The following is a 26506-nucleotide window of genomic DNA, read 5'->3' on the forward strand; positions in this document are numbered from 1 at the left end:
GGATAGTTTAAGTGCCTGGGCAGACGTTACGCCCACCCACCCCAACCACTACTCTCCATTGAGAGAGACGGAGCGGTCCAAGTTTTGAATAAACTCTCCCCACATTAATACAATGCAGTTGGTGTGTGATCCTGCACTGAATGTTATATCATCCACCATCCCGACAGCAGCCACAGTACCTTCATTCTAAAACAGTTAACTATTCCCAACAGCTTCCGACCTTCATGGAGAACATGTATCTTCTCAGAATGAATGTATCTTCTCAGAAATGCAAGATACTTCCTTAACGTTAATACCAGAAGACTGTAAGACATTGGAACATAAATTAGGGCAGTTAGCCCATCGGGTCTGCTCCGTCATTCAATCATCGCTGAGAGGTTTCTGAAACCCATTCTCCAACCTTCTCCCCATAACCTTTCATCCACTGGATAATCAAAAACCGTCTATCTCCGTCTCAAATATACTCAATGACCTGCCCCCACAGACTTTTGCCGCAATAAATTTCAAAGATTCACCATTCTATGGTTAAATAACTTTCTCCTTATCACTTTTCTAAAAGGTGTTCCCTTTCATCTAAGGCTGCGCCCTCGGATTCTAGTCCAATGGAAACATCTTATCAACATCCACTCTCTCCAGGTCATTCAGTATCCTGTCTTATTCCCTCTCATCCTTTCAAACTGTATCAAGTATAGACCCAGAGTACTCAAACTTTCCTCATGCAATAAGCGTTTCATTCCTATGACCATTCTCGTGAAAATCTTAACACGCACCAGGACTAGTACATCCGTCCTGAGGTATGGAGCTCTAAAATGAGCACAATACTCCAAATGTGGTCTGACCAGAGCCGTATACAGTCAGTTCTTATATTCAATTTTTCTCGGAGTAAATGCTCCCAATCATAATTGCAATTGCCCTCCTAACTACTGCCACAATCTGGAAGGTGACCTTGAGAGAACGCTGCACTAAAACTCCCAACTCCCTTTGCACTTCAGATTTCTGAATTTTCTCGCCATTTCGAAAATAAACCATGCCACTATTCTTCGTGCCAAAGTGCATGACCTCACATTTTCCAAAGTTGGAATGCATCTGACGACCTCTTTACCTGTCCCAATCCTTGTTCAGATTCTCCTCTTCCTCAATACGACCTGTACATCTGCCTATGTTTGTATCGTCTGCAAACCTAGCCAGAGTGCCCTCAGTTCCCTCATCTGGATTGTTAATGTAACAAGTAAAAAGTTATAATTCCAACACTGAGCATTCTGGATCACCACTTGTCACCGGCTGCCATCCTGAGAAATGCTAGTTTATCCCCACTCTCTGTTTTCTGCCAGACAGGCAAGCTTCTATCCATGGCACTGCCTTGCCTTTAACACCATGGACCCTTATCATACTCAGTAATCTCCTCTGAGACACCTTGAAGTCCAGGTCGATAACATTCATTGTCTATGCTTGGTCGAGCCTGCTCATTTCCTCTTCAAAGAATTCTAATAGATGTGTCAGGAATTAACATCCCTTGATGAAATCATGCCTACTTTGCCTATTTTCCCAAACACTTTGAAGTACTCAGAAGTCTCATCCTTCACAATGGATTCCAGTATCTTACCCACGACAGACGTTAAAGTATTCATGGTGTTTTTTTTCTGTCTTCTTCCTTACTCTCTTGTTCAAAAGTGGTGTCACGTTCGTGGATTTCCTGTGCTCTGGGATTGTTCCTTACTCTAGTGATTCCTGAAAGATCTCCACGATTGCCTCCACTCCATCTTCAGCTATCTCCCTTATAAAACTGGGATGTAGTCCATCTTGTCAAAGTTATTTAACCACCTTCGGACGATTACATTTTTGTTCTACCATGTTCTCTATGGTGGGGTCCATCAGACTCAGCTCTGGCCCCTCAGTCTCTTGAATGCTTCAGGTATTACTCGTGGCTTCCACCATGAAATTCGACGCAAAGTAATTATTCAGTTCCTTGGTCTTTTTCTCGTTCCCCACTGCTATCTCTGCATTATCATTTTCCAGCAGTTCAGTGTTCACTTTTGCCGCACTTTTATACTTTATATATCGAAAGAAACTGTTACAGTCGTACTTTATCTTACTGGCTAGCTTACCCCCATATTTAATAATCTCACTCCTTATTTTATTTTGTTTGCCCTCTGTTTTGTCTTTGTAAGCTTCCCAATCCTCTGGTTTCCCACTGCACTTTGCCATATTATGTCATTTCTCTTTTGCTTTTGTGCTTTACCTAACTTCCCTAGTCAGCTATGGTTGCCCCATCCTTCCTATACAAGCCACTTTTTCCTCAGGATAAATCTCTGCTGTATCCTGAATTACTCCAAAAATCTCCTGCCATTGCTGTTGCACTGTCCTTCCGGCTGTGCCCGTCTCCCAGTCAATTCTACCCAGTTCCTCACTCATGTCTGTGCAATTGCCTTTATTCACCGGTAATTCCGTTATTTCTGATTTTAACTTCTCCATCTGAAATTGCAGAGTAAATTCAATCATATTATGATCACAGTCACCTTAAGCTCCCCTCATCTAGTCTGCCTGCACAAGCTGCTCCAAAAAGCCATCTCGTCGACATTCCACAAAATCCTTTTCCTGCCAACCACTATCAGTCTGAATTCCCTGTCCATCTGCATAATAAAATCTCACATGATCACTGTAACTTTGCCTTTCCAACAGACGTTTCTAGTTCCTGTGCATCTTACACACCGGGTCCCTTTATATATATACTCCAACTGCATTTTTTCACCTTTTTGATTCTTCAATTCTAATGACACAGGTTCTACACCATCTGACCTTATTTCATTTCTTATTATTGATTATTGATTCAATTCTATTCTTTGTACTGAGACAACTCTGTCACTGTAATGTCCACTATATCGTACCTGTCAATTTATGGATGAGTCACAAGCTCATATACCTTATTCTGTATGCATTCCGATATAATAGTTCAGCCCTGTATTACCCATCGCTCTTCTCATTGTCATTTGTTTGCCCAGCCATTGGTGTCTACATGGACCCTGACCACTGGATCATTCCCCTTCCGCGCCAAGTTCTGCAACCCAGATTAGATTCGATTGCTTCCAGTGTGGAAACAGGCCCTTCGGCCGAACAAATCCATCCCGACCCGCCAAAGTGCAACCCACCCATTCCCCTACACTTACCCCTTTACCAAATACTACAGGCAATTTAGCATGGCCAATTCAACTGACCTGGACATCTTTGTGACTGTGGGAGGAAACAGGAGCACCCGGAGGAAACCCACGCAGACACGGTGAGAATGTGCAAACTCCACACAGTCAGTCGCTTGAGACGGGAAATGAACCCGGGTCTCTGGCGCTGTGAGGCAGCAGTACTAACAGCAGTGGTACCGTGCCACCTAGACTCGAGCACCATGTAGGCAACACAACCTTCAGGACTCTTAATCCCGATCACGGAGAACACTATCTATGCTTTTAACTATGCTATCCCCAATTATCCATCATTGGGCAACGTGGTGACACAATGCTGCCTCACAGTGCTGAGGACATTTGGTATATTTTCAATCTCTGGACACTGTCTGTGTGGACTTTGTACATTCTTCCCGTGTCTGCAATGGGAGGGTTAACTCTTTTATCTCTCCATAGTACGTTTCTGTGTTTGCTTCAGATTTGTACTATCTACAGCATTTTTGCTTTTGTTCGATGGCGAAATACAGCAAATGTGACAGTTTTTTGTAAACGCAGCCGTGGTTCGCGGGTTCCTCTGTGTGTTTAGGAATCTTGCCCGGCCACTTATCTGAGTGCTGTGTCCCTGGATGCACATTCCTTCTCTCTCAGTTCTCTCAGTCCATCGTCACGACAAACAGCCTTTCCTTGTGCCACCCCTGGGACTCCCCACACCCCATTGCCTGGCACTGGATACCCCCTTCGAAGGACAGTGCACACAACGACACTGGGAACATTCTGAACCGCTGGGGATGCTGGGTAAAGACCCTGCCATTGAAAGGAACAGAATAATTAGAATCCAATTGAATAGTAAAGCTGAGTAAACAGGCTAAATTACATCCATCTGCTCAGACATTTTCTAATCGTCTGTTTATCCTCGTCCATCTGCAAATAGATGGTCCATATATATGCCTTGTGAAGCAGGTTTCGTGGCGGGGATTAGATATCAGATCCGGTGCATTGGACTGATTCAGTGGTCTCACTTTCCTGACGTCACACTTAAGTTTTTATTTTCAAGTCAATCTAGTTTAAAGAAAAGGCCTTGCTGGAGTTGTGCTGAAAGGATATTTGAATTTTGGAGACATTAGAATATGTCACGTGCGAGTGAGGTTTGGAATTGTAAGGTAGTACAGTTAAATACACGATCAAAGTGCTGGTCGGGGAGGCAGCACTTCCGATATGTGGATCATTGGGATTCCCAAGTCGGTAGGATATACACAAAAAGGACGGTATGAACCTGAACTGGCAGCAATTTACGATATGTGGATTATTGGGATTCACGGGTCAGTAGGATACACACAAGAAGGACGGGATGCACATGAACTGATAACAATCTCTGATATGTGAAACATTGGGATTCCCGGGTTGGTAGGATATAAACAAGATGAACGGATGGACTTGAACTGGCAGCAATCTCCTGGCAGGCAGGTTTGCTATTGTCCTTTATCAAGGTTTAAACTAGTGTGTGGCGGCGGTGGGGGAGGGGTGTGTGGAACCACAGCAGGAGGTCCACAGGTACAGGGACTGAGGAAGAGTTGGAGACTAATCCCAGTACAGCTAAGACCAACAATAAAACAACATAGACCACTGTGTTCAGTGGCCTGGCAGTCTGAAGTGTGTTGATTTTAATATGAGGAATCTGTTTGAACAGATAAATCGATGTCACTGCATGTCAGAAAATGGGAAGAGAATATGGTTAATCGTCCACTGTGTCCTTCACTGGACCAGCTTGTCTCTCCAAGCACCAAAATTTGTTACTGTGGGTCAGAGAACGTCAGAATTAATACAACACAGAAGGAGGCCATTCAGCCCACCATGCGTCCATGAGCTCTCCAAATTGACAACTTGAAAATAGAAGGACTGTTCGGAGCCAGACTGTGAGGGAGAGAAATAAACAGAGAGAAAGACAGTAAAGTGAGATAAAGAGAGTGAAAAAAAAAAACAGCGACAGAGTAAGTGAGAGCAAGGGGTGTCAAACGAATGTGAAGTTAGATCAGGAGACAGCATGAAGAGAAATACACAGAAACCTTTCTTAGAAACTCTCACAGACTGTAAGCCCTTTGTCTGGTGCCATACCCTGTGAGTACCATGCTGATACTGGCTTTCATCCCAGATCATTTATTGCCAATAACATCCCAGAGCTGAGTTGCTGACAGATAAACACAATCCAATAGACCAATAGATTGGTTCCAGGGAGAAGGTGAAATGTTCTAGGCTAACAAGAACTTGTAGCCCCTCTAGACACTGGGTGATAGGCAGGGTGGCATCTCAGTGAAGGGAATCACTGGCAGAGGGGAAATCAGGATCTCAGCTTTGGGTCAAATAATGATTGATAAAGTCTGCACACCACTTCCATGGTTTTGTAATTCACATTACAATTTATATAGCTCCATTTTAATATTTTGGTATGCACTGAAAAGCTTTCTTATCCTTGTATTTTGTGTTGAATAAATACATTTTATTACTGAGGAAGAAAGGACCTGCTCCGATGGGACAGTCGTCATCTGAACCGCGCTGGGACCAGAGTCCGTGTGAATCCTAACCAGGGCTGGAGACAAAGTTTATACTGATTAAGTGTGTGTGTGTGTGTGTGTGTGTGTCTGTCTGTCTGTGTGTGTGTGTGTGTGTATGTGCGGAGTGGGGGTGCAGTTATAGGGTTTAATTAGAAAAGCCGAATTAAAAGAGGAGGTAAGAGTACAGAACTCAGGAGAGGTTATTAAAATCTCCAGCACAGACACAAATAAGATAGACCATCTGGAAATGTTTAACATATCAAAATTCAAGCGCACTGCACAAATGAATGACAATAAGAAGAGGGACGGTCAATGCAGGACTGAAGGGGTTACAACTGAATGCATGCTGTATAAGGAATAAGGTAAATGAACTTGCGGCACAGAATTAAATCAGCAGGTATGAAGCGATGGGCATCACGGGGATGTGGCTGCAAGGTGATCTGAATATTTAAGGATATTTATTCTATCGAAAAGAGAGGCAGGTGGGCAGAGGGAGTGGGTTTGAATTATTAGTAAGAAATGAAATTAAATCAACAGTAAGAAAGGAAGTAAGGTCCGATGGTATAGAATTTGCGTGGGTAGAACTGAGGAACCACAAAGGTAAGACAACCACAGTTGAAGTCTTGCACAGGGCTCCAAAGTGGACTCAGGAGCTGGGGCACAAGATACACCAGGAGCTAGAAAAGATGTGTAGGAAAGGCAAAGTACAGTAATCATGGGTGATTTCAGTATGCAGGGGAATGGGGAACATCAGATGGGTAGTGGTTCACAATAAAAGGAATTTTAGGAATGTTTATGAGATGGCTTTTTCGAGCAACTTCTCGTGAAGCCCACTCGCCAACAGATGATATTGGATTTAATGACGCAGGATTCGCAAGAGAGATTAAGGTGAAGGTAACCTTCAGAAGTAATGATCAGAACGTTGTTGAGTTTATTCTGCAATTTGAGAGAGAAGATAGAATCAGAGGTTACTGTATTTCAGCTGAATAAAGGCAACTACAGAGGCATAAGGGAGACGCTGGGTAGAATTGACTGGGAAAGGGGTCAAGCATGAAAGACAGGGGAACAGCAATGGCAGCTGATTCCAATATTAATTCAGGAGCCACAGCAGAGATTCTTGCCGAGGAATCGAGGCATGATACAGGGAGGATGAGACAGCCGGGGCTGACGAGGGAAGTCAGGGATTGCATACAAGCAAAAGAGCAAGCGTATAATGTGATGAGGGACAGTGGGAAACTAGTGAATTGGGAAACTTACAAAGACTAACAGAGTGCAAAAAAGAAGACAGAGAAGATTACAAATGGAGGTAAGATAACCAGTAATAGAAGGAGACTGTAAGAGGTTCTTTAGATATATAAAGGGGAGAGGCAAAAGTGAATATGGACCACTGGAAAATGATGCTGGAGAGACAGGAGTGGAAAACAAAGAAATGAATGAGGAACTATGCATCAATGTTCATGGTGGAAGACACGAATAATTTCCCAAAAATTGAAGCGAGTGAGAGGGCAGAGCTTAGTATGGTGGTCATCACCAAGAATAAAATGTTAGAAAACTGAATGGCCTGAATCTGGATAAATCACCTGAACCATATGGACTACACCCTAGCATTGTAAGGGAGATAGCTGAAGAGGTAGTGAAAGTGAAAGTGGTAATCTTTCAGGAATGCCTAAACTCAGGAAAGGCTCGAAAAATGCTAACGTGACACTCCATGTAATAAGGAAGTTAGGGTGAAGATGGTAAATTACAGACTGATTAGCCTAACCTTGGTTGTGGGTAACATCCTGGAATCCAGGGTGAAGAATTGGATTTCTGAATACTTGGAAGTATTTAGTAAAATAGTACAAAGTCAGCATTGTTTCATCAATGGCTGACAAACCAGCTGGAATACTTTGAGGGAGTAACTAGCAGATTTGACCAAGGAGAACCAGTAGATGTTATCCACCTACTTCTCTAAAATCCTTTGTTAAGGTGCCACGCAGGAGGCTATTGAGAAAGATCAGGGTCCCAGGTGTTATAGGCAAGGTACTAGCTTGGATAGATGGATGGCTGTCTGACAGAAAGCAGAGAGCGGGGATAAAAGTGTCCTTCTTAGGTGTTATTCCTCAAGATTCAGTGTTGGGACCACAAAATTCGGTTTGTGCATTAATGGTCTACATGAAGGAACTGAGGGCATTCTAGCTAAGTTTCCAAACAGTGCAGCGATGGAATAGAGGGATAGGTAGCATCGAAGAGGTGGTTTGGCTGCAGGACCGTGCAGTAGCACCCTTTAGCATCTTTCTGATGCTCGCCTTTCAGACCACCCTCAGGATACAGCGCATCATCCTCCGCCATTTCTGCCACCAGAAGTCAGACCACACCACCAGAGATATACTTTGCTCCCCACCCCTATCAGCATTCTGCAGACCATTCCCTTCACGACTCCCTCGTTAGGTTCACGCGTCTCGCCTCCCACACCCCAACAAGCCACCTTCCACTCCCGGCACATTCCCTTGCCATTACAAGAGGTATGAAACCTGTGCCAACAACTTCCTCCTCACCTCCATCCAAGGCCCCAAAGGATCCATCTACATTAGGCAGATATTTTCGTCTGCATCCAGACACCTCATCCACTCTGTCGATTGCTCCTCGTCTCCTCTTGGGAGACAGGACGTCAACTTGCAAATGGTTCAGGGAACACTCTCCATCACAAAAAGAACAACCCCACTTCCCTGTGGCTAAATGCTGTCCGCCCCCGACCACTCCTCCATGGACATGCAAGTTCTTGGCCTCCTCCACTGCCATATTCTAGCCACCAGACCTCTGGAGGAAGAGCGCATCGTCTTCCACCTTTGGACTCTCCAACCATATGGTATCCAGCGCAATGTCACCAGTTTAATTATCTCCCCTCCCTCCACCTTATCCCAGATCTAACCCTCCAACTGAGCACAGCCTGTTGAACTGTCCTACGTTTCTATCTTCCTTCGCATCTGTCCACTCCATCTTCCACTCTCTCCGCTCACCTTTATTTAGCCATCGCCTTCTAAGCTACGTTACTCCCAACCCCTCACATTCATCTCTCAAACCCCTTCCGCCCACCCAATTCATTCCTGAAAAAGGTTTGATGACTGAAACGTCGAATATCCTGCTCCTCAGAGTCCGCCTCACTGGCTGTGCTTTTCTAGCACCACACTTTTTGACTCTGATCTCCAGCATCTGCGGTCCTCACTTTCTCCTGCTGAAGGAGTTGCACAGGTTAGGGGAGTGAGCAAAGAAATGGCAGGTGGAGTATAACGTGGGCAAGTGTGAGGTCATGCAGTTTGCCAGGAAAAATAAAGGCATGGAATTATTTCTAAATAGTGAGCAAGTTCAGAAGACTGTGTGTGTCGGTGGTGGGGGTGGTTCTAGTCAAGGATCATGAAAGGTAAACCTGAAGGTTGTCAGCAGTTAGGAAGGCAAATAAAATGATTCCATTTATTTCAAGAGAGCTTGGATATAAATGCAGGGATGCACTTCTGACGCTCTATAAGATTTTGGTCAGGCTGCATTTGGATAATTACAGTTTGGGGTCCCATATCTCAGGAAGGATGTACTGGCCCTGGAGCATTTTCCGATGAGATTCACGAAAGTGGTCTCAGGAATTAAAAAACTTTGATATGGAGAAGATCTGAAGGCTCTGGGTCTATATTTGATAGAGTTCAAGGTCTATTTGAATCTTACAGAATATTGAATGACCTGGATGGACAGGGTGGATTTTGGAAGATATTTCCAATGGAGGGGAGACGAGGACCAAGGGGGACAAGGTAAAGAGAAGACTGGTTCAAACACAGATAAAGACGAACCTCTTCAGTCAGAGAGTAGTGAATCCAGGGAATTCACTGCTACAGAAGGCTGTCGAGGCTAGGTAATTGAGTATAATTAAGAGTAACACAGATAGGTTCTTGATTGTAAAGGGGATGAATGTTTACCGATAGAAAGCAGAAGAATGGGGTTGAGAAAGTTAACAGCCATCATTGAATAGCGGAGCAGGCTCAATGGGCTGAAAGACTAAATTTCTGCTCCAATGTCTTCTGGTCGTATGATTAATATTGGCTCTCCTCATTCCTCATTGGAGATGTATCCTGGAATTTGATCTTCTTATAATTTATAAAGACTAACATCCCAATACTGATGACTGGGAAAAATCATGTTCCCTCCCTCCAGTCTCTGCAGCCATGTCCCCAATATCATAATCACACTGAAATTGAAAACCAGTGCATGGTAATTAATCACAGTTGATTGACATCAACAACACTAACTGCATGACCCTCACCTGCCCTCTCTGATCCTCGACTAACCATCTGAATTGTGTGTCACATCATATTATCTGTTAACATATCCGTGCCATTTGTCTGTTTAGATTAGATTAGATTACTTACAGTGTGGAAACAGGCCCTTCGGCCCAACAAGTCCACACCGCCCCGCCGAAGCGCAACCCACCCATACCCCTACATTTACCCCTTACCTAACACTACGGGCAATTTAGCATGGCCAATTCACCTGACCTGCACATCTTTTGGACTGTGGTAGGAAACCGGAGCACCCGGAGGAAACCCACGCAGACACGGGGAGAACGTGCAAACTCCACACAGTCAGTCGCCTGAGGCGGGAATTGAACCCGGGTCTCTGGTGCTGTGAGGCAGCAGTGCTAACCACTGTGCCACCGTGCCGCCTGTTCTAACTCATGTTGTCGTAGGCACATTTGCCTGTCAGATTATGGACTAGAAAAGTTCTCTCCATATTTTACTGACATTATAATCACTGATCAGTAGTTACAGACTGTATGTTTCCATTTATAAACGGAGAAACTTGTTCATGTTCTGACAATCCTTTGACATTACTCCCATATCCAGGGCAGATTGAATGATTAAACGCAATCAATCTACCATCTCCAATACTTCTTTCCTCAGCCAGCCACACATATCCCTGGTTAAATGGGTAAATTTTAAACGTTCGTTTGGATTTTAATGAAATCAATATTGAACTCAAAGGGCTTAAATGAAGCTATTTGTTCAGTGACTGTGATTAATGTCCATCTCCGTGGATGTCCTAATTATCATAGTCGAGAGTTTACATTGTTGAAAGATAATTGGGCTCTATTCAGTGAGAGGGAGAGGAGAGATCCGAATCTGAGAACATTAGACAGGAACGTTACAATAATTGTTCATCATCTGAGGACCATGGATTGGAATGTTCCAACAATGGATCAGGATCTGAGAACATTAGACTGGAATGTTCCAACAGTGGATCAGAATCTGAGAACATTAGACTGGAATATTCCAACAATGGACAGGAGTTTATCTGGGGGTCTTTACTGGCTTTCTCAGCCTTGGATATCATTAGCATATCGGATCCAGGATATCCTTTGGATTATTCAAGATGGTTACTATCCCATCCTCGTGATAGTTGGTGTTCCTGGTAAGTAATTATATTTGTCTACAAAACCGGGTTGAACTGAATCTCTGCTCATGATATGCACATTTTGGAACGTGCAAGTAAATATCTTCAGTTCCAAACAAACAATCAATTCCTTATACATTAGATCTATCAAACTATGATTTATGAGTTACTCACTGATATGCGAGAAGGAACCAGACTTTTCTCAAACTCCATAATCCATTTTGTCCTTCACAGATTTCCATCTCCATGTCTTCCCCACTCACCAATCCTGTCAAATACCACCATCAATATATCCCAGTCTCGTCCTCATTCTCAGTGCAATATCAAAATAAACCATTTTTGCCTTTGTTCAATCCAGATGCAACAGTTTCACGTTCCTTGTAACCACATGTCCGTTACTAAATAATTGCTATTGAGAATGTTTAACTTGTTCTCTGCACATAAGGGAAAACAGTTTATGGTGGTCAAGCTATTGACTCATAATCTACAGCCACAGAATAATGGTCTATTGATATCTCATGAAGGAAATTATAAGCAACCATTATCATTTGTTTTAAAAATGAATCTGCTTGCCTTAAGTCATTTAGGGAAGTCAATGTGTCATGCTTCCCTCGTCAGGTTTCCGTGTGACTTTTGTGATGAACACGTGGGTGCACTGTACCTTTGAGAGAATTAAAAACCAACAATTACTACCTGACAGCACCAAGAGTTCTGAAAAAGTTATAATGTAACATTTGGTCGAACTCCTGATTAGCTCATTGTCTTTAAACAAATTCAACCAGACATTTTAAATTATACCCCAAAGTACCCACGTCCAAACAAGTTTCAATTTATTATATTGACAATCTTAACAGCCAATGATACAATCCAATATTTGGGTGGTACAAGACCACGGAAAATTGAACAGTTAAGAGGAGAACTGCCAAGCTGCCAACATGCAAAGATTGCCTGAAAAATAGCTCTCCTATGGATACCTTTATTGATTAGTAACTGGTGAATCAGAGTCCCCAAGAAGAAAGAAGACAGGAATATGGAGAAGAACCGAAAGCTTCCTGATTTTGAGATAAGAAGTTTTGTCTCGTAAATCTTAATTAGGAGTCTTAACGGACGAGTATTGTGGAGGGGGAAGGTAAAAGACAGGTTAGAAGAAGAAGTTATATATAGTCGTTCGTTTATTCTTCTCTGTTATACTTTAAGAAATAAAGTTTTTGATTTTTACTTTAAATAGATTTGGACTCTAGAATTATCACAGATCACAGAATGAGATAAATCTTTTCTGTGTTGTTGGTTTTAATTAAGCAGGAAGATTTATCCTGTGTTGTAACACTACAAAACCCATAGCTATACGTTTTACTCTATACGGTACTGTGGAACAGCTGAACCAGCCACTTAGTTCAAGACCTGCATAACATGATGACCAGGGATTCAGACATCCTGTGAGAAAAGAACAAAGGTAAAGATAGCTCCCTTTCTCTGCCTGTTTTCTGTATTGCTACATCTCATTTTCATTCAGATACTTGATCATCCACTATTTTAGGTATATTCAATCTCATTGAAATTCTCCCTGAGAGTGATGCACATCTCCATAGGTATCTCTGGTGCTGACTTTATTGATGCTGACGTACAGATGTCAGGGACTTATAAATTCCATGTCAGTCGTAGTGCATAGAGAAGGAATGGTTTTTTTGTGGCACAGGAAAGAAATTACGATGTCTGAGTGAGAGATTAGGTGTTTTTTGATAATGCCGGAGAGTGTTGTTGAGGCAGTATTTGGGTTATTGGGGTACTGTGGATAGTCTTTCTCTCAAGATTCACCAGTCTAGTCCCTCGGATGATGGCACCATGAGCATTGAGTGAAGCTCAGTGAGAGAATAAGAGGTGATCGCATTGAACCTTAAGGGAATGGACAATCACTCATGATGTTCTAAACAGACACTTCTACGGTGATAAAAACCATGGCATTTTTTCACTCAGATTATATGATTCTAGATAGTTTAAGATTCTCTGAGAACGTTCCCAACCACTTCGACTCCCTATTTCAACTGAGACAGAGAGAGAAAGAGAGGGGAGAGAGAGAGAGAGGAAGAGAAAGAGGGAGAGAGGTTCAGGCTTTTGAATAAACTCTCCCAACATCAACAGTTCAATTGGGCGTGATCCTGCAATGAACGTAATGTTATCCATAATCCCGACAGCAGCAACAATACCTTCATTATAAAAGAGTTAACTCTTTCCAGCAGTGCGGAGAGAAGGAAAGTCTCTTTACACCATAGGAAAGAAATGGAGATGTCTAAGAGGAAGAAGAGTAAATGTGATCATCGTTGAGAGTGTTGTTGAGGCAGTATTTGGGATATTGCGGAGAGACTAAAACAGTTAACTATTCCCACCAGATTCTGACCTCCTTGGAGAACATGTGTGTGTCTTCTCGGCGATGGAAAATGCCTCCTTGAGACTTGGCACAAGTCATTTGGCTTCCCTCCTCATTGTCAGCAAACTTTATAAGGAATGATCGCCTTGCCACAGAGAGAGTGCAATGGAGTTTCACCAGACTAATCCCTGGGATTATGGTACCATGAGGAGGCACTGAAGATTATTCTCTGGTTTTGTGAGAGAATGAGAGGCGATTGCATTGAAACTTGAGGGTGAGGGACAGTCACTCACGATGTTCCAAATAGACAATGATACGGTGAATGATTCCATGGCTTCTTTTTTTTATTCGGGTTGCATGATTGTCAATAGTTTAACATCGTCTGAGAATATTCCCCTCACTCCAGACCCAATCTCCATGTCGCATGAGAGAAGCAGAGGGCCAGTCTTTGAACAAACTCCCCCCACATTAATACAGCGCATTTGGTGCATGGTCCTGCACTGAAAGTCTCGTTATCTGCAATCCCTACAGCAGCCACAATACCTTCATGCTAAAACAGTTAACTATTCCCACCAGATTCTGACCTCCTTGGAGAACATGTGTGTGTCTTCTCGGCGATGACAAATGCCTCCTTGAGACTTGGCATAAATCATTTGGCTTCCCTCCTCATTGCCAGCAAACTATGTTCCATTGCCAACAAACAATAGAACCATGATTAACATCATGGAGTCCTCTATCAGTGTATTCTCAATTTCATTGGTGTGTCATGTTGGAATATCAATGAACTCCTCTTGTTCCTGTCTAACTGTCTCGTGGGGATGAATATCCTCCTCCTGGTCGCATGGAACTCGTTTAAGGTTCTGATCGGGCTCTGCCTGCTCTTGTCTAACAGCTCGATGCACTAAACAGACTACTCTTCTTCCCCTGTAACAGCCAGGAATAGTGAATGTGCTGTCACTCTTTCTGTTCCTGAATGCCAGCTCATACCAGTGTGAAACCAGCTTGAGATGCTGAATGTGTTCCTCTGTTAGTTGTTGAAATGTGCAGTGTATGGCCGTGCTGTTCCATAAAATTTACGGACACTTTATCTGCGCAAACCAGAATGATGCCTGGATCTTGCTGCACATGGACACAAAATGGTTGAGGAGCTGATGGGGGACAAATTGTGCCGAACATTCTGTGATCTTCAATCATCATGCCGACTTCAGACCTTATGATGGGAAAATACATTGATGATGATGTTTGTGCTGAGGAGGCTAACCTGAGGATCTCCTGCAGAGATGTCCTGGGACTGAGAGGATTGTTTGCGACTGACCCGAAACCTCTTTATGTGTGTTCTGAAAGACCCCGTCCAGTGGAAGGTTACACCTGGTCTATATTCAGCTAAACAAGTAGGTGGTCCCGATGCCATCATCAGTTAAATACTGCCTTGATATCAAAGCCATTCGCTCTTTCCTGAGCCCCTGTGTTCGAATCTTTTTCATATCAATAGGTGACGGTGTATGTGTAGGGAGTGTTTTCCTTTCACAGGAAGTAATCAATGTCAGGAATTACCTGGGCTGGAGAGCTAGGGGGGCTATATCACTGAAAGCATTTAACGAGGAGGTAGATGGATTTTTGACCAGTCAGAGAGGTAAGGGGTGAAGAGTTAGGCATTAAAGAGGAGTTATTGTCAACAGTAGATCAGCCATTATGTTATGCAATGTCTTGATCATCCGAATTACCTGATCCTGTTCCTTTTGTCCTCATATTCAGTAATTGCAAAGTTAATAGCTGTAATTTTCCTGAATGTTCTTTTATTAAACGTTGCAGTCAGAGACAGTAAAGTATTTCGTGAGTCATCTCTGGTTGAGGTGACTGTATTCACGGTGAATCTGGGTCTATAATATCCCCAACAAATGAACCACAAGTTGCAGAGAGGAAACACTCTGTAAAGAGACCAGAGGCGTCTTTCAAACCACATAATATTTTCCAACCGACACCAAGCCATGTGTGACAGTCTTGAGGGACTGAACGAGATCCTGGATTACTGTTCAACAGGTATTTGGATCAAGTGGCCTCCTTCTGCTCCTTGCAGGAGCTGTGAGGAGTTGAATAGAACATAGCAACACAGGACTGAGCAGCAGGAGTGGGTCATTAGATACTTTGTCACCGCTCCATGTGCTTTTGGTCACAGCAGCACGTTTCTGTCTGTATACCATTTTACTCCATATCAAAAAAACTTTAAATAAATGCAAACATCCAGGTACCACAATCCTCTAGGAAAAGGAATTTCCACTTGAAAATTCCTCATTTGTCTTCCAGCAAATGTTGGAGGGTCACTGTGTCCTTTTCCAGTCCCACTTCTCCACTGGTTACATCCAGTTTAAATGCAACCAGTTTAGTGAGGTGGCCAATGATTGAGGTCTCAGACTGGGCTATTTTCTAGAAAAATGTAAGACACAGAATGTTGAACTCATAACAAATTGTAAAATGATAGAGTGCACCAAATGTTATTCTGACTTTAAAGTTATTCTGCTCACACAAGCTACTGGTAGTGGGATTTCTTTCTGGAGCACTGGGATTTGGCTGGATTCCCTCCGTTTTAGACAGTGGTGAGATTCCAATGAATCCTCACCAGGAATCCTTCACAAGTGGTAAAGGTGACGCAAGGATTGTATGGCCTCACACTTTGCTATCTGGCGGAACAAAGTAAGAGAGAGGGGTCAATCGGCTGCTGCTTCTCAGACAGGGAATACTTTTTTTCTCCCTCTCTGTGTTGGAACATATAATAATGTCAACTGATCATCAAACTCGACCATGTGCGATCTCCTGGAATATTCTCTGGAACACCTGATGATGGATTATATGCAGATGCGTCATTGCTCTTGTTGTACACAATTTCTTTAAATCACAAAAAATGTCCCCACTTTGCAATTTGAAGACATGCTTACATGTGTATGTGCATTTTGTAAATATCAGTAGGTATCTTCATAGTATGTGTGTTTACATCAATGCATGTTTTTCTTAAAGTTTGTTCTCTAGCTTTAGTTTCTCTGACAGGAGATAATATACATCCAGCTCATATACTTCTCAGAAAGTCATGGATGGTTCAATACTATTTCTCAGCTAAGATCGAAACTGATAATTCCCCATAACAAAAGGCCGGCATTCCAGGAATAAGTAAAGAGAAACCTCTTTGAAAATCTTCGAAAATAATAATATCTTTTTTTATTTTAATTTAGGGGATCAATCCTGCACACAGTGCATCAGGTCTGGTCTTAGAAATGCCCTGTACAGATGCAGTAAAACATTCCTGCAATAAAACTTGTATCTTTTGCCAAAAACACTTACCTTCCAAAACACTTTCTGCATCTGACTTCATATGATTTATGTTGCAGAACATGGAAACTGCCTCTATCACAGAGTTTGGCAATCTCTCTACGTTTAAATTGTATATCATTGTTTCGTCTTTCATGCCAAAACAGTCAATTAACCTTACGTTATTTCTGCTGAAGCTTTGCTCACGAACCTTCCCTGTCTGTATCACGTTGCAGACTCACTACCTCCACTTGACGACACATTGAATGGCCATCTTGGTCTATGAGCTAATTGAGCTCCAAGCTATTCCCTCCCCTTCCTCCAAATCTTTGATACAGATTGTTGATCATTGATGACCCCACAGTGATCTCTGAGGCACTCCATCAGTTACAGCTTTGCAGCCTGAAAATACACATTTATCTCAATTCTCTATTTCCTGTTAGCAACAGCTTCCCTCTTCCTGTGTAGCGACTCCGGTGGGTTTAATGGCCTCCTCCTGGACTGTGTAGTGTACTGAACGAGCTGAATTACTTCATTCGATATTCCTGTGCAATTCCTTAGAGGGACAGATTGGTCTCCTTCTGTGTCATTGTAACGATCCTGTCTGACAGAATGGAGTGGTCCCCAACCCTGCAACAGCATCGAAGGGTGGACTGAGGGAACAACACATGGGGTAGGGACAGCAGTATATCTCTGTTACAGCCTCGAGGGTGGATTGAGGGAACAATACATGGGATAGGGGAAGAAGTTGCCCATTCGGCTGCAAGATTCAGAATGTTCATGACTGATCCGAATGTGTCTGACCATCCATTTCCTGTCTGTTCCCAATAAACACTGACCCTTCAGTCCAGTAAAGATCAGTCGAGCTCAGCCTTGAATATCTTCAATAACCGAGTCATTACTGCTCCCTGAGGATGAGGACACCACGGGTAGCACAACACTAAAGTGAAAGGGACATCCTTATTTCATTGTGGGGCTGTTATTTTAAGACTGTGTTAACTGAACATCAAATCATCACCTCTTTTCAGACATAAGGACAGAAAAATTAGGAATAATTTGAAACATAATCCATTCCGGACTCCAAACCTATCCCGCATTCCCACTGCCCCTTTCCAATCAAATATGTATCATACCCAGCCTCTGCTGCTGTCTCAGGAAGAGAATGCGTGATAGCATAATATCGCAGGAGCATCAAGGGAATAAGCAGATTGAGGATATTCAGCCTATCGAGTCGGAACTTCCGTTCAATAATTTCTTATATGTACCTCGACCTCATTCTACTGCCTTCTCCCTGGAATCCTTGATCCCCTTACAAATCAAAAACATATCGAATTGTGTGTTAATGACACTAGTGTCTGTGCCTCTGTGTATCTGTATGTGAGTAAGTGTTTGTGCGTGTGTCTGTGTGTGTGTCTGTGCCTCTGTTTGTTTGTGTCTGTGTGTGTGTGTACTTGTGTGTGTGTGTCCATGCGCTTGTTATCTGTGTGTTTGCGTGTCTACATCTGTCTGTGTATCAGCCTGTGTTTCTATCTGTATTTATGTCGATTTGTATGTGACTGTATATGTCTTTATACGTGTATGTATACCTCTCTCCTGATAAGTATTGTGTGTGTCCATCTATGTATCTCTGTGTCTGCGTCTCTGTGCAGGGAGGTAGCTGTGTTTTGTTTGGAAGTGAAAGGACTGTTGTTGGAACTGACAGTGGGTTTAAACTGAAAATTGTCTTTCACTGAACATTGGTCCTTAACATTGTCAGTAGGACGTGGATGTTTCGGATTCTCCAAACGAGGCTTCCTGGTCCTCTCCAGCTCTTTATGAGTCCTTCCCACATGGTGGGAGAAGGGGAGTGAGGGAACGGATATCGGGCACTCCATTACCTGGCTTGGCCCTTTCTATCCTATTCCAGGCTGTTTCTCCTGGAATGGACGAAAGAGATGGAGGGAGAGTGGGAATGGGTGACCCTGCTGTTTGTGCTGGTGTAGGTGGGGGGAGATGTGAGGTGTCTGGGATGAGTCAGCTGACAGTTTTGAATCCATATAGGATTATTAGTTGCTGAATTCAATAGTGAGAGTGGTAGTGCCTGAGCCTTATTTGGAGACATTGCGTGAATCCTGTTCGGGGTTAGGTGCTACAACAGATGTACAGTGAGTGTGAGGGAGCAGAGATTATATGGAAACTCATTTCCTAACAGAGCGAGGAGGATATTGTTGCTTGTCCAGTTTTGTGGGACATTTCTTCAGATCATCTCAGCGTCGAGGTGAGCCGACCTGAATGTCTTGTCCAGGTCTATCACTGATAACGACACAGACATGTCCCTCAGAATCACTTGAGGTAGAGTTTACAGATAGCAAGGAGAAGCAAATATCGGTGTGTGAAATATCGAAACCAAAACGGTAGCAGAAACTCTGAGCATCATATGATCTGGAAATTAGATAGGCAAGTATTGTGTATACCGCAGTCTTATTGAATGATCTCAAGTTGTATCTAAACTGCGTAAACAAAGTGACTGCTGAAGCTGTGAAAAATAAGTTCCGTAAGTTTATATGAGGTGGGTTGAAGAGTATGTTGTGAAGCAAACAAGAGAGCAGGTTATTTCGGATTTGATGTTGTGTGGTCAGAAGGACGAATTATTAACCTTGGTCAAAAGCAGCCTTTAAAGAATAATGGCATTTAAAAGGTGCATTTTACAAGGTGTCTACATACAATATGGAATGCTTGAATAGTCCAGTCAAACATCATTGAAGTCAGGAGGCTAGAGTGTCAAGACATCTACAGTGAATTTGGACCTGCAATATTCTTCCCGACCTCTCCGCCCCCACCCCCTCTCCGACCTATTAGCCTCACCTTAACCTCCTTCCACCTGTCGCATTCCTAACGCCCCTCGCCCAAGTCACTCGTTCCTACCTTTTATTGTAGCCTGCTTGGCACACCCTCCTGAAGAAGGGCTTCTGCTCGAAACATCGATTCTACTGCTCGTTTGATGCTGCATGACCTGCTGCGCTTTTCCAGTAACACGTTTGTAACCAAATATTGGCACTAGTAAGCATTTCATGCTGCCATAGTATTGTAACATGGAGAAAAACAAATCACCATATGAAGTTGATCTGAGTATTGTTTACCTGTCATGTTTAATATTGTTTAAATTTGTAGTGCTTATTTTTAAATGCTAGTTCTTGAAGGTAGTATCAGATTGAGTGTGGGAGGTTGGGTGGTGACATGGTAAAAGTTTCTAAAATCATGTGAGATATGGAGAGGGTGAATAGCCAAGATTTCTCCCACAGCCATAGTAGGCATAAGGTCAAAGAGGGAAGATTTTAAAGGAACGAAGGGGCAACTTTTTACACAGAGGGCGGTGTGGATATGGAATGAGCTGCCAGAGGAAGAGTGGTAGATGCCAGTACAGCTACAACATTTAAAACTCACTTGGACAAACATATGAATGGGAAACATTTTGGAGGCGTATGGCCCAAATGAAAGCAGATAGGACGAGCTTAATTTGGAAAACCTGGCCAGCATGGACATTTAGAAAAGCTTCACGCAGAGTTCGTGTGTGTTTCTGAAAGGGAAATTATATTATGCCCTGTAAAATCATGCAAAGTGTTTCTGGAGATGCCTGAGAATGTAACAAGCGGATTTAATAAAGGGGATCTGGTAGACAAGAGGCTTACCAGAGATTTTCCATAAGGTATTACAAAATAAAAGTTCATACACAAGACAGAAGCTCGTAGGATGATGGATAATGTATTAACATGGGATGATGATTAGTTAACACATAGAAATCGGAGAGTCAGGATTACTGGATATTCATGATAAAGGTACATCTGCTGGAGTACCACAGTGTGAGTTCGATTGCATCAGTTATTTACACTCTATACTGATAACCTGATGGCGGGAGCTGAGTGCAACATACATCCGAGTTTGTGGACGATACTGAGAACCAAACGACAGGCTGTTATTTAATGGAAGCGACTTCCAGAAAAGGAGCAGTACATAGGGATTGGAGTCTTCCTGTTAGTGAAACGTTAAATCAGCACGCTGATGCATCAAGTAACTAGGTTGGTTCATTACGCAGCTTCCTGAGATAAAAGGTTTGAATTATTGACAACCTCTAAAATGGTGAGGCGATCATTCATTTGGGTTGAAATGAATGAGGAGTGATACTGCTGAAAAATGCAAGACACAGAAGGGCCTTGAGGAGGTAAATGTTGAGAAGTCGTTTCCTCTCCTGAGGGTAGTCTCGAACTCGAGGACATAAATACTGAATATGGAACATTGATGTTAATCTGAGATGCAGAATGATGTCTACTCTCAGAAGATAATGAATGTCTGGAATTCCCTAACCCAGAGAGGTATGGAGGGATACAAGGAGTCAGCAAGAAAGTGGTGTTGAGCCCTGGAGTAGATCATCCATGTTCTTATTAAATGGCAGGGTTAGCTTGAGGGGCCGAATGGCCAACTCCTCTTCCGACTTATTAATTCCACATTTTAAGCTTTTGGAAAGTAACTGGTTATTTTCCTGGAAATTGTGTTGTACAATGTTGCATTCAGGGCAAGCAGAGGCTTTGTTTGAGTTCACCCTGAGTGGGGTATGAGGGCTGTATTCACAGCGAATCTGGGTCTGTAACATGACTCCCATCTGGAGCAGAAGTTACAGAGAGGGGAAGCCTGGAAACAGGGATTGTGGGTCGTGGTCATTTCCTGACCCAGCCTGGATTTTCCAAGTGCATTTCCAAAACTACACCTAACAATTGGAGTGGTGTCTATCTGCTCCTTTGTAGCAGGTCTGAAGGGCTGAATAGAACGCCAGATCACAGGGCTGAGAGACACGAGTGAGCCATTCGGACATTTGAAACTACTCCATCAGTAAAGATGGTCATTGTAGTCCCAGCTGCACTTTTCTCTCCATGCACCATTATCCCTCATTCACCTGTCTATGGATAATCGGACGAAGCCATCTTCGATATAATATAACATAGACGTATGTAACTAATATAACTAACAGAGGAGCATGGTGAATCTGTGGTTAGCACTGCTGCCTCATATAACCAAGGAGTTGGTTTCAATTCCAACCTTGGTTAACCCTGTATGTGGAGTTTGAACATTCTCCCTGTGTCAGTGTGGGTTTCCTCCCAATGGTCCAGTTTCGTATCAGAGGCCAAAGATTTGCAGCTTAGAATGGTTTTGCCATGCTACAGTGCCGAGAGATGTGTAGGTTAGGTGGGTTAGTAATGGGAAATATAGGGTTACATGGAGGGCAGGTCTGTGTTGGATGCTGTTCAGTGGTTAGATGTGGATTCAATGGGCAGAATGTCCTGCTTCCTCTCTGTAGAGGTTGTATGACAATGATAACAAGTTTGGACTATGCAAACACACAGTGGGTATCGACCTGATCCACTCTCCTCAAGGTTTTGTATGTTTCTATAGGATCAGCTCTCATTCCAATATAAGCCCTTCATCCCTAGAATACGTGAAGTGAAACATCTCTCAACTGCTTCCAATGTAATTATATCATTTCTTAGGTAAGGAGACAAAAAAAAAATCTTACACACAGATGAGTTTCATTTTTGTTTTCTCAGTGTTGTGAGTCTCTGTAACACTCTTCCCCGCCGAACACTGGGGGCAGAGATATTCAATATTTTTGAGGCACAGGCAGAAGGTTCACAAATAACAACAAAGTCAAGGATTATTGAAGTTTGGGCAGGAATGTGCAGTGTGTGGGAAATTCTAACAGTGGTACAAATGAAACTGTCCAGAACATCCAGGAATATAATGCAAAACGAAATGATAAAATAGGTAAAAATTTAAAATGCCACAATACAGTATCAAAGGACCATGGGGCTGCTCTGTCATTAGAGAGAGGATATGGGTGGTGGTTTGTCCTGAGGGTCACCACACGTCGGGAGATGGGATGAGGTTGCAAGAGCGTCCCCTTCATGGTAATTTCTGTCAGTGTGGGGAACTGAACCTGCGCTGTTGGCCTCTCTCTGCATCACAAACCAGCCGTCCAGCCAACTAAGTGGGAGAGAGTGTAACTGTTACAGACAGAACAGTCACAGACAAAGGAAAAGAGAAACTTCCATAACAAGGTAAAGGTGCAATTGAGATAACAATCAAGATAACGGCTAAGGATGAAAACGTTCTCTGCTAGAAATTGTATTTTATAACGAGGCAAGTGGTTAGAAGCTGTCTTTGGCTGAAAGCAATAAGATGAGCCAAGTGAAATAACCAGAATTATTAATTAAAATTAGATATCTATAAACATAAAATAAGTGCATTTTTTATTGTTCTGTGTAAAATGTGCTGATCATTACATACAAGTATAAAACTGATGGAATATATTGTGAGGGGAGTCCGTCTGTATGGGAAATGCCCTCGAACAGACGCTTGAAGAACACCAGGGTAAATGTGCCTGAGTGTCATCCGCTCAGTGACAGAAACCCAGGGAGTTGAATGACTGAAAATTCCTGTAACATGGAGCTGGGAGAACGAACCGACCAGCTGCGAGCTCATTATATGATGGAGCACATTTGAAGGGCGGAAGGGCCTCATGATGGATTTGAATTGTCTGTGTATTGAAAAACATGCAACGCTATTCATTGGACATTGACACTTTCCTGAAAATTGGAATGATTTGAAAGATTATCTTTAACATTCTATTGCCATGTGGGGGTATTGCAAAGGCAAGAGGGAAAGAGAGAAAAAGAGAGATGGGGAAGGTGCGGCATGCCGCAGTGAGCATGGTAGACCATTGGCCTTGTTTGGGGGTGGTTGCTACAGCAGAGAGAATACGGTGACCCTTTTCCTAACAAAGCAGGGAAGGTTATTGATGCTTGTCCTGTATTGCTGGACATTTCTTCAAACTGAAGATACAGTTCTGAGCTCGGTGGTGAGCTAAGACCACGTTCGATGGGTCTTGTAGTGTGGCCACTTCTGAGAAGAGAATGGTGCCCATCTGTACTAGCCCATCCACATATCCAGGTTGACAAATTGTGGTGTATTTGCCTCTTATCTGCCATGCTAGCGGTAAACTGTAAAGGGCAGCTCTCAACTGAGAAAGCTCAAAAGTGTGCCCATTGGCCTTTTGAATTTGGCACCAGGCCCAGGGATCATGGTATAACTAGGGATATCCGAGCGATGGTTAGTACCTCCAGCCATGATGGGTGGGAGAATCGAGCTGGTATTGAATGAGAGGGACACCATGGGGTCGGGTGGATAGGTAATGACGTGAGTTCGATAAGATAGCACCAGGAAACCAGCTCGACCTCGTGCAGACAATCCCTCTGTCACATTCAATAAAAATGTCGTTGATATAAATTGTTGTTACACGCAGCCCAACGAGTCATAGACTCTGCTGTGCCCACTCACAGATACAAAGCTGCAGAATAAATGCTCATCCAAAAATCCATCATCTGAACCCACACTAGTATCCTATTCACCAATAATTCCTGGGAATACTGTCTCACGTTGCAGGAGTCTGTCGAAATATCTTTATTTCAGCATTCTGAAAACTGTGATCTTCAGGAAATTGTCTCTCAATCTTCCTTTCCCGTTTTTCCAAAATCCTTTTGTTTGTTGGAATTCCCTCACCATCTCTCTCTGGCAGTAGTTTTCACACCCACAGCACACACTTGTCATGGTACAATGGAGATATGGAGCTGTAAATGTATGGGAGCTTTACATCCTGTCACTTCCAGCATGGGCTGCAAGTATCCCCACACTGGGCAGGGATCTAACACAGTGTTACTGAGCAATGCACTGGGGCGGTGTCCACAGATCTACATGCTGGGAGGGTAACTGCTCCTGGATTGCAGATCAATTCATTTCTCTTCATTGCTCTTCACTGCACAGCTCCCCATACTGAACAGGTTCTTTGTTCACGTTTATAGAACAAATTATTTGTGTGGGCTGAATATCACCCCATGCTGGACAGAAAGTTTCGTCCAGGTTTCTGAATCAATGCACCAGTTTGATCTGCACTGCTCCCTATGTTGGACAGATAGCTAGTGGGCCGGTGACACGTGCAGAGTGCTTCATCCTGAATAGATTGCTGGATTGTACTGAACATGGACTGCACAGTATTCCATCCTGGACAGATTGCTTGATTGTACTGATCCTTGTCTGTACAGTGCTCCATTCTGGACAGATTGCTGGTTTGGACTGAGCCTGGTCTGCACAGTTCACCATGCTGAGCAGGTATTTCATCTGGGCTTACACGTGTCTGGGCTCGATCTGTGAGGTGGATTGTGTATGCAATCTAATTCCTGATAGAGCTATCACTCCTCCACGTCGGTGCATTCCGCTGTGAAAGCCCGTATTTCTGCAACATGTTGTCCTTTAAGTAATTCTCCAATTAAAACGTGAAAATCTTCCCTTTATGCTATGGATCCGAGCAGACCGCCCCTCACAATATATGACGAAGGTAGTCTCGACCCGAACGCTTTCTTATTTTAAAGGTAAATGTGAGGTGCTGTGTTTCAGATATAATTCGTTTGGTCAAAATATTTGACTTTAAGCAAAACACAATCTATTCAAATATAACAACAACAAGAGGAACTTGGTATACCTTAGTTCTATTGGAAAACCTAAAAGAATTATAGGTTATTTAACTACTATACAGTAACTGCTCCAATATAGTAACTTTCCATAAGCATACACTTGTGAAAAACAAATTCAGGAAACAGATCATCTCACATGCAGTTCTCCAATCCAGCAGGAAAGAACATCAAAAGCCAATTCTGAGAGAAATCTCAGAGAGAGAGTGCAGTAGCCAGGAAAGATTTCCAACCGTCCAACTCTGCTGAGACCCCAGCAATACCTGGTGAAAGGTAAAACTAAGAATCCTGATTCAATGAGAGTTTGACCAACACTCCACATGACTAGGCCGCAGCTCGACCAGAAGGAATGCACTGTACATACTCCGTCTATGACACTGTAGGAGCCTCTTAAAAATGCCTAATCTCACCTAAGACGTTAAATGATGGTAAGATAAATGTCAAAGTTAAACATAAATATTGAAACGAAAGGATGCAGAAGCCCTGGTGATCAGACACAGACGGCCTTGAGACACCAGCTATTCCCATGCTGCCAAAATATAGTAGGGTCATCGAACTAGTGAATAGAAAGTATCATCATTCTGCCTCATCTCTAAATTTACAATTGGAGACGTGATATTAGCCCAATAGTTAGCGATGTCAACATCCCAACCAGACCAATTATTGTTATGACGTATGAGAGTTGTAGTGAAAAAGGTTTACTGGAACTATTTGTGACTGTGGTTGATGTTAGTCTCTATAGATCCTAACTGTGTCATGAGAGGGTTTCCTTCTTCTATTAGTAAGGGGCTTCATTCAAACTGTTATTCCATAGTATCAGCGGCAGCGTCATCCTAAAGACGATTGTGCTCAGCAGCTACAGGGAGAGGGAAAGGAAAAGAATCTTAGAACAATAGACTGAAATGTTCCAACAATGGCTCAGAATCTGAGAACATTAGTCTGGAATGTTACAACAACAGACAGGAGTTTATCTGATGGTCTTTATATCTTTCCCGGGATTGGTCATGGATAGAGTTGCGGATACGAGCCATATTGATGATTATTCAGGCAGGTTACTATCCCATCCTCGCTATTGTTGGTGATCCCGGTAAGCCTATCTCTTTCAACTTGATAAATGATGGTGAAGGTTATTACTATTTCTGTTATTTATATTTA

This window comes from Chiloscyllium plagiosum, unplaced genomic scaffold (genome assembly GCF_037043375.1).
Source record: "Chiloscyllium plagiosum isolate Xiang-an unplaced genomic scaffold, Cpla_swu_hap1 HiC_scaffold_21, whole genome shotgun sequence".
Classification (NCBI taxonomy): domain Eukaryota; kingdom Metazoa; phylum Chordata; class Chondrichthyes; order Orectolobiformes; family Hemiscylliidae; genus Chiloscyllium; species Chiloscyllium plagiosum.